This window comes from Myzus persicae, unplaced genomic scaffold, assembly GCF_001856785.1.
Source record: "Myzus persicae strain clone G006 unplaced genomic scaffold, MPER_G0061.0, whole genome shotgun sequence".
Lineage (NCBI taxonomy): Eukaryota > Metazoa > Arthropoda > Insecta > Hemiptera > Aphididae > Myzus > Myzus persicae.
Window position 1 is genome coordinate 15,278 of NW_019104300.1, and position 9,979 is coordinate 25,256.

The 9,979-nt window shown below is 29.6% G+C and overlaps 1 long non-coding RNA gene across 1 annotated transcript; it reads right to left on the minus strand.

Moving 5' to 3' along the window:
• Positions 1-7,227: 7,227 nt before the first annotated feature.
• LOC111041018 lies at positions 7,228-9,492 on the minus strand. Its single transcript, XR_002605267.1, has 4 exons — positions 9,309-9,492; positions 7,605-7,732; positions 7,398-7,538; positions 7,228-7,328 (listed from the first exon to the last, which is right to left on the minus strand). It is a non-coding gene; the product is annotated as an uncharacterized LOC111041018 (long non-coding RNA).
• Between the last annotated feature and the right edge of the window lie 487 nt (positions 9,493-9,979).

Sequence of the window (9,979 nt, forward strand, 5' to 3'; positions counted from 1 at the left end):
GTTTAAAATTGTATTGTTGTTACAGAAACCTGATATAAACTTAATTTAAATTACTTTTTACATAGTTAGATCAAAGTATCATGTAACCCCATTATTTCAAGTTTATGACTATAGTTAAACTATCATAGTATTTTAAAATAAATATTTAGCTTAGGAACTTTCGGGTACGATGACTGAAATATAACACAAATGTATTGATTGTACTGCTCACAAGAGTATTCCAGTATTAATTATAATTTACAGAATTAATTTAAGTTAAGAAAGTATTTAGTACCGAGTACCGACAGCACTACAGTTATAGGTAGGTAAATTGTATCAATTATAGATCACAAACTACAGTTGTAGTTTTATGCATCTACTAATGTGCAATGGTTTTTACAATACTCAGAATCAAAACTAAGAGACAAGGATAAATCTCTGGGAATAATATACAGAGAAGATTGTAAATCATTTAAAACAGTTGTTCAGGTATTTCTATATTAACTATAAAATAAGCATAATCTGGCATATAGTATAATTTAAACATTAAACTCAATCAAACATGAAAAATCATAGATCTGTCTGAAAATATTTACGTGTAATTATTTTCTTTCCATTATGAATAATATTATAAGTATAGGAACTATGATTTTATTATAATAAATATTAGGTACCTACTTCATTAAAAATAAGATTGATGTTATTTTATATACTTATAGAAAAGCATGTTTCAATAGGTAGTACGTTTTGTACGCCAGTGTAAGGTACATTTGAAAAGTTATATAATTACGTATAATATATGTTACATAAAATATTTTTTATTTAAATTACATTCGCGTTACCCGACATTATTTTCCCAATTTTTTTTTTGGAAAAGTAATTTCATTACAGTCATATTTGTAATTTTCGTTACGTTACTACCCAGCACTGTTTGTACCTTGTGTTCTAAATTATATTTATCTGCCAAAAAGCTATTATTATTAATTATCGTTAAATTATTTAATTCTATAACATTTTTCTTTTGTTTTTCCCAAATCTAGCGATCTATACAATAATAGGAGGTCAACACCATATTCTCTTTAGCCTATGTCGAGTGTTGCCGAGGAGGCGAGTTTATTAAAGAATCAACTATAGAACATTTTTGCCGTTGTGGACAGTGTGGTTAGAGACAAAGGAAGGAGTGTCAGTAATTTTACGGAGCGGGATGTTTTGCAATGTTATATTTTGTAAAATTAATCAAAAATATTTTGTGTAGGTTAAAAATAATAATATACCTACCAAGCTTTCAGAACCAAACTATAAAAAATATAGCAGTAAATATTATTACGTTATTGTCTCGTTTAATACAACTGTATAATAGAAACGAATCTTTTTTTTATAGTGTTATATAGTATACACTATATGCAATATCTTTCTAACATACTGGGGCAAAACTGTTCGGTGCTTATTCCAATATCACGATGTCCCCTAAATAAACCCAGATTTGGGCGTGCCGCCGTGGTAACTATGGTTACAACTGGAAGCTTTATTGATTTTTAAGGTTGAGCTAGCTGTAGTCAATTCTTCTTCGCAACTTGATTATTGAATGATACCAAAAAAAGAAACGTCCAATCAGAATGCGATTTTATCGACACCGACGTGACATAGCTGTCCGTTAACGCAAATCAGTGGTTACCGCGTTACTCTAATATTTTACGGAGGCCATTGGTCATCAGTCAGTTTTCAAAAAAATTTATAAGCTTCAGTTAAGTGTCTAATTAGTCTTTATAAAGTTATAGTTTATAAAGTCTTTATTAATTAAAAAAAATGTACTATGCTAAATTTGTTTTATTTCAAAAAATATTCAATTTTATCTGAAAATATTATACTTAATCGACAACCAAGAGAAAAATAATATGTTGTCGTAACTTAATAATATTATCTATTCGTTATACTGTGCTTATAAGAAAGCTCATGAATAATACAAGTGTCATAAATAAATTATACAAATATCCTACAGTATCTGTCCCTACTTAACAAAAGGTGAATATGTGGCCCGGTAATGATTTGAAAAGGCCTACAAACATTTTGTCACCAACAATCAAAAAGTTGAAATGGCCCTTGGTTTGATTGCTTGTTTTATTTTCTTTATAAATAATATAATAATATATAAATATAAAACAATGATGAAATTATACTCTGCACATGTGTGTGTGTGGACAGATCTCCTAAATAGTTATAATGTTCATTTTTTAGTTACCTAGGTTAAGTTATTTAAATGAAATATCAAAGAAAAATCATAACACCTCGAGTTACCTTTAGACAGCGCATTTGACAACGTTCTTGACCATAATATTTTTAAATTCAAAGCTGCAATCAAACAAAGCTTAATGAACAATTCAATTAAATGTCAGCCTAATTTTAATTGTTATAGTATGTTATGACCTATTGCTATTATAAAAGAGTAATATAATATAATATATAATATTTAATATCTGTGAGTTTTAACCACGATTGGAGGCATAGGAAGCGCAACAAATAGTGATTAATTGATAAGCCGGCCGCTGAAGCAAATTAAAATTTTAATAGTATGGTTGCAGTACGATGAATTATTCAAGACATTTATGACCCTCGATTAATTTATGTTTTCCCGAAATCAGTCGGTTTTACCTAAGATTCAGAAGCGCGGTCTATCAGTTTGTTAATAAAACCTTAATGTTTTAACTAGTGATGGGCCGATACTAGAACCGATACTAGATCGGTGATATCGGTTTTATCGGTATCGGTTTTTTTTCAAAACCGATATTTCAACTGATATCAAAAAAAAAAACCTATCGATCAGCATAGTATTGATAGTATCATAATTCACAAATGCACAGGCATGAAGACTAGAGATCTAGAGATCTCTAGTCTTCATGTGCACAGGTTAGGTTATCAATAATCAAATACTATAGATTATAATTGACAGGACTGTCGTTGTTATCACATTACAATAACCACAATACAATAGATAACAATACTATATCTAGTCGTAGTGTCGAAAAACGAGATACGAGATTACAAAATATTAAATAGTGAATACTAGTCTGTCTAGTCTACTGTTTATTTAGTATTTATATTAATTATTATTAAATTTAATAATTATTTTTATTTACTATTTTTATATAATACCTAGCGTAGTAGTTAGTAAAAATAAACTAACATGTGATAACTCTTAAATAATAATTATCAATTTATTACTATTAATAAATAATAATCAATGTTTTCATTTTTCTAGGTAATATTATTTGTGTTATCGGGTATCGGTTTTTTATTCACAGATATATATAGAATAAACTAGATTGCTAACTGTGATAAGACTTGAAGTCACCATCCGCCATTTAAAAAGAGGCCAATGGGTCTTATCACACGTATTTAATATTGATAATAAATAAATTTATTTTGGCGCTAAAATCATATTTTGTTTTGTTTTTTTTTTGTTTTTCACTTTCTACAACTTTGACAATTTTGTGAATTAATTTATTTTAATTATGCCTTACAAATGTTGTGCCTATGGTTGCAATAATCGAGATGGTCTTGGAAAAAACATAAAGTTATTCCCGGTATAATGTGTAAAATTATTTATTATACCTATTACCTATCCCTTATTTGCCCTAAAATTATGTGTTCAAGATTTCCTGATGACGACAATAGGAAAAAAGAATGGTTGGATCTTGTTCATCTGACTTATTTTCAAGACCTCATAAAATAGAAATAATAAATCACATAACAAGAACATACCTCAATATACGGTTGCATGCTTATAGCAAAATCATGACGTCTTCCATTTTAAAAACAATTAGTAAGAGGCAAAAGCTAACAAAGACTGTTTTATTTTATAATATGTGACTTTTGAAGTTTTGAATATAATATATTATACCTACAATTCTTGTAATACTTTTTATTGTTTTATTAATTATTATTATTGTATTGGAATACTGAATTTAATTAATAATATCATTATGTTAAAGTGTTTTAGTGTTAAACTATATTTTGGTTAGATCTTAGACGTTAAATTATGATTATAGCTTATTAATTTATTATTTTCAATTTTAGAAAATGATAATTATTATTACAAAATAAAAATCAGTACGACTCTACGTATTACGTTATCTTTTAAACACAAGTGATAACGAACATTGGCCTCGTTTAAAATGGCGGCCGATGACTTCAACCAATTACACAGACGCTGTATCACAGTTAGCAATCTAGTTTATTCTATATATCTGTGGTTTTATTATATATCGGTTGATGGTATCGGTTTTATGGTGGTATCGGCTCATGTTTTTTTTGTCAAAAATGTTGTTTTAACATTTCCATATATTATCGGGTATCGGTTATATATCGGCAGCATATATCGGATATCGTAATAAGTGGTATCGGCCCTTTCCTAGTTTTAACAATTGCAAACGGATAGTTTTTAAGGGGTTCGAAATAGGCAATTTCAAAAAAGTTTGTATGGGCTTTATAAAAGTGTGCGTAGTCCTGACGGTCATTGACACGGTTAGTAGGGAGCTTTTCAGTAGGTGTATCTCAAACTATAGAGCGTTTTACAACAAATGTCCTTCGATACCAACGCGCCGGTTGGCGGTTTTTAATCAGACCAGTGGTTCGCAATTTAGACTGGTAAATAGAACGCGTATTCAATTTTAAACTTCCCACCATATTTACGTACTAGTTAAGTAATCCTTGACGAAAATCCACCATCCGGCGCGTTGGTGTCGAGGGCATTTGTTGTGAAACGCACTATGGTCACGAGTGTTTCAACCATAGATACATACAACAACGTTGTTGCATGTATCTATGGTTTCAACTCTCGTCCGAGCGGTGCGCCTCACCGAGTGATTTATCATAAATTCATAAATGTATAGAATAAACGACTTCGACTGACGATGACAATATTAATAGGCTAGTGTGATATGGAAATTATAAAATATTCTAATACAGTTGGACATTGACTAATTAGTGATTAACGGCTCTATTTGTTATTCGGCAGGTACTAACATCCAAATACGGAGAACCTCTAGTTCTTGTTAGCGCGCCGCTGCTGCCCGAGAAAAATTCGGGAATAGTAACGTACCAACTCGTATCGAAGTCTGAGTCCGATACGTGTGGCATATAGCTTGCATATTGCATGTGTAACTTCTTGAACGCTCAAAATTGACCCGACAAGCATCGATACACTCCAATTTGTTCCTTGAAAATCTTGACTGTAACTGATGTGACTGACGACTAAGTTTAATTAACTAATAAGTTAATATTATGTCTAATGTCTATGGTTCTTACGCTGATTCTCTGCAATCATGTAATGCGCTCTAGTGATATATTATTGAAACTAACAATATTTTTTTATTGATTTTTAATTATTTTACTCCAAAACGCAATACCAAAGTCCTAGATATGATAATAATATTATCATGTCTATGTAATGGACCACGGTCTTAGGAGATACTTATTCTGATATTTACTGTGTAGTGAGTGTTCTTCACTTAGATCATATGCAGTATATATGGGCCTATAGAATACTTTTAAATTTATAATATCGATGATGTCATGATAAAGACGAGTCATCACTCATCAGTGTTAATATGTCGCCTCTACTGCGAATGCGTTAGAAATTTGTAGCATATTTATCTTTATCTATTTGTTCTTAGTTCATATCTAAGTATGCGACAAGTCTTTTATTCATGTGTAATTTAGGCTACATAACAACTGGCTCCAAATACTACGTAATACATTATACGTAATACATTATACGTATTATAATATATAATATATATATTATCCAGCCGTCACTAGGTAGCGTCGATATAGTCGTGAGTGAGCACAATTATAGTAGGGAAATCATGTAGTAGAATTCGACACTACAATTTTCAATTTCATAAAAATAAAAGTTATAAATATTACCTAAGTATTAAGTTTTGTTTCTACATTTCTTTGTTTCTACTTTATTTTATTTAATTTATATCGTTTCATTTTCATGATTCATATACTCACCTAGAAGCTAGGTATTGTTGAATTATCAATATTCTTTACTCTAGAATAAATAAATGTTTTATATATTTCAAAACAGGTTTTTAGTACAATTTTTTTTAAATGATGACAAGTTTATTGTAGTGATTAGTTTTTTATTGACATTGAAACAAAATTATTTTAGTTAAGAGTGATCTCAATCTTTTTTGGGGTTGACATAATTGATTATTATAAAGTATGAGTGTTTAAACAAAATAATTAGTTATTGATATTTATTTCACACATGGTATTTATTGTTAAAAATCTATCGGGTTTCCTAATTGTTTAGAGACTTTGTTACTTCTAGACACAAATATTTTTTCACTTATCTTACAAATTGTTATAACGTCAGCTGATGATTTTATATCTACGAGTATACATTGTTTAGTTTTATCTTCAAGAGAAACACAAAAGATGAGACAATTAATGATTTTAATTTTTTTATTGGAACAAAAATCTTGGGTGACTATGGCCATTGAACTAACGCTATGGAACATTATTTTATATTATTATACACTATTTTAGGTGCATTATTTAACATTATTCAAATAATCAGTATGTTAGATATAATATTAAATTTTGTATCTTGTTAGACTTCATAATGTTCTTCATTATTATCACCAGCAAAACATTGTTCTTCTTCTACGTATAGAATACCCAGAAAATTGTCTTTATAATTTTTTTACCACTAGAAATAAAGTACAATACAGGTTAAATCTTGTGGGGCACAATTAGTATTTTCAGAAACTGACAATAATTCAGTGTGAACCAGTAAACGCACACTAAATTAGGACTTTTTGTTTTATTTCATTTACCTTCATTGTAATGGCATTTAATGATTCTTGAGTAATTCTTAGAGACCCATCAATTCTAGAATACTGCTAATGTGATGAGAGATGAGACAAACATTAATTAAATGTTTTTCTCTCATAAATGTATGTAGCAGGTGAATAAAAGTGCAACATGAGAGTAAAAGGCTGCAATTCTTGGGTCACTGTGTTTCTTGAAAATGTATGCAACTGATTCATCACCATTTCATGTAGACTACTTGATAGAATTTCCCAAATATTAAGAAAGCACTGATAAATACAAGCCTATTTATTTTATTAAATCACTACTATAATACATTCCTTCAGAGTTGTATAACAATTATCAGACATAATTTTTTTTATATTATATAATATGCTACTTATAAATTCATAAAACTTACTTATTAACAAATATATCTGATGATGATTTTTCTGTACTAAATTTTATTTCTACCATATTCTGTGTAGTAACTGCAGAAACTATAACTATGTCTGGTGCCTCTGTTATACCTTAGACCATAATTTAACTATAGGTACTTGGTATTGAATTTTAAGTAATAATAATATTATTTACCTTACTTGACATTGAATATTTTAACGATTTAGAAAGTTCAGCAGATGCACCTGATGATGACTTTTCTGTACATTATTTTATTTCTACTATATTATGTTTAGTGGCTGCATTTGAAACTATAACTGTGTCTAGCGCCTCTGTTATACCTAAAAACAAAATTTAGCTGTAGATACTGAGTATTCAAATTTAAGTAAAAACAATTATTATCTTACTTGATATTGAACATTCTAACTTTCTAATGGTTCAGCATATAAATCTGATGTTGACAATGTCACAACTTCTTCCTTTGCATTTTAATCAGAAACAGTAATTGACTCACAAAATAATGATCCACATGCAGCTAAAATATTTAAATATTTTTTAATATTCAGTTCTTATGATATACTTAAATTATTTTGTATTACATTTTCAAATCTTAGATATACAAAGAAAAATTGTTAACTATATGTAAATGTAATATAAAATGTTGACTATGTATTTTTGATATTTTTAAGTGGTATATGAATAACTTATGAGGAAGTTTTATTACATTTTTAAAGTTTTTTTACCAAGCAAACAATTTTTATCAACATTTAATGATCTTAAGTTATTTGGGTTTAAAATACTTGGGCCAGCATTTATTTTCAATTGTTTAGTTTTTCAACACTGGTAGCTGTAATTTTGTAGTCCAAAAATCAGAATCAAAATGTAGCCCACAGAAGGTAGGTACAAGTTGTTGTAAGCTTGAATGATGGATTACTTTTTTCAATAAATTTAATCAATATTTCTCAGGCGTACCTTTAGGAAGTCTAAACATTTAGAACAATATTGGTATAAATGCAGTTTAGTTAACCATCGCTAATTTGATTTTTTTATATCAAAACTTATGTAACTCTACGATTTAAGAACGACGGTGAAATCGGAATTTGTCGCTCGGACTTACTTTTGAAGTTATGGCCTCCCAAAGTTAGCGATTTTACGTTCATAAGTATGAGCGGAACACTGCATTAATACCGAGCAGAGGACCTCGAGTTAGGTGACGGAGCCGGTACCTAGATGAAAGGAACCACTATACTTGTGTTAGGTACCTTACCTAAAAAGGTTAAGTTTACTAGTTAGGTCATCCGTCTGTCCGAAGGGCAGCTATGCTGTCGCCCTCCCTTCCCCGCTAGATTGGCTATTTTAGCCCCGGGGGGTTGGAGGCTGAGTCCATTGAAAGGTCCTGAGGACCACGAGTTTGGTGACTGGAGCCGGCAGGCGAAGGGCCCCATTTTAATACAGTTATGTTACTTTAACAGACAAGGTCTAAATATACTCATTAGCCCAATAGCCTATTGTCTACCTGAAGATAATTGCAAAACAACTTAATATACCTAGCTTATTCTATTATCATAAAGATAGTATCGCAGTGTTGCAGCGAAAAAAGGTTTTAAGTTGGGTATTTAGTAAAATGTATGTTTTTAAAGCGATGTCGTATTTTAAAGTAAGAGCCATTACCTGACTTTTTTACACAGCCTGGGAGTTTGTAGGATCTACCAGTAATACTCGAAACTCAAAATTATGACGAAAAAACCAAGTTTGATTCAGACACTGATGACCGAAACAACATGGAATTGTTCTAAATTTTTAACTTCATTTATACATTATGTTTTAATGTATAAAATTATTATTCATGTAATATTAAGTGTGTTCTGTAATTATTTTTAATTAGGTATTTTATAAATTCTGATTGCTCCATCGTTTTGAACAGGTTAGAATACGTAACTACCAAAAAAGAAAAAAAAATATGAAAAGCAAGATAAATTATAGCTTGTTGGGTAGATAAAAAAACGAAATAAATTGCAAAATTCCAAAGGCCATAAATTCGAAACTAAGGTCGAACAACAAAATCTGATGACATGATTTATTTATTTATTTACTAATAAATAGTAAAATACCTGTGGAACTTAATTCCTTGGCCCACTTTAACGTTGTACACTATACCTGAACAACTTTTAACCATTTTGTATTTGAAAAATACAAAATTTAAGTTATTTTAAATTTAAATACAAAAAAAGTTTGAAAAACAAACGTAAACAAAAGTAGGTAGATACTAGATACGTCTACGTATTACGTAATGTCTATGTTCGGTATTTACACAATAAACCATACTTTTGTTTAACGAACAGTGTGGCCTATTTGAAAAAAACAAAATCTGGCATTTAAATTTTATTTTGAATATTGGGCACACTATATTTCTCTTCTCTCTAGCGCAGAGGTTCCCAAACTGTGGGTCGCGACCCAAAAGTGGGTCGCGATTATACTTTTGGTGGGTCGCACTATTTTTTTAAATAATACAAAAATATAATCATCTATTACTTTTCGTTGATGTTCAAAGTTCAAATTCAGTTTTATCGTCAATCCTTATCTGTGAGTATGACAATTACGAGTTTACCAGCGGCCGTGTCAAATACTATATATTATACTTATTATACATTTTTTTCGTAATTACATAAAATGTAATAAAATAGTTTAATTTTCTGTTGTATGGTAAAAAAAAAAAAGGTCATTCATTGATATTGTGGGTCGCTATATTTAAAAAAAAATTTAAAATGGGTCGCACAATAAG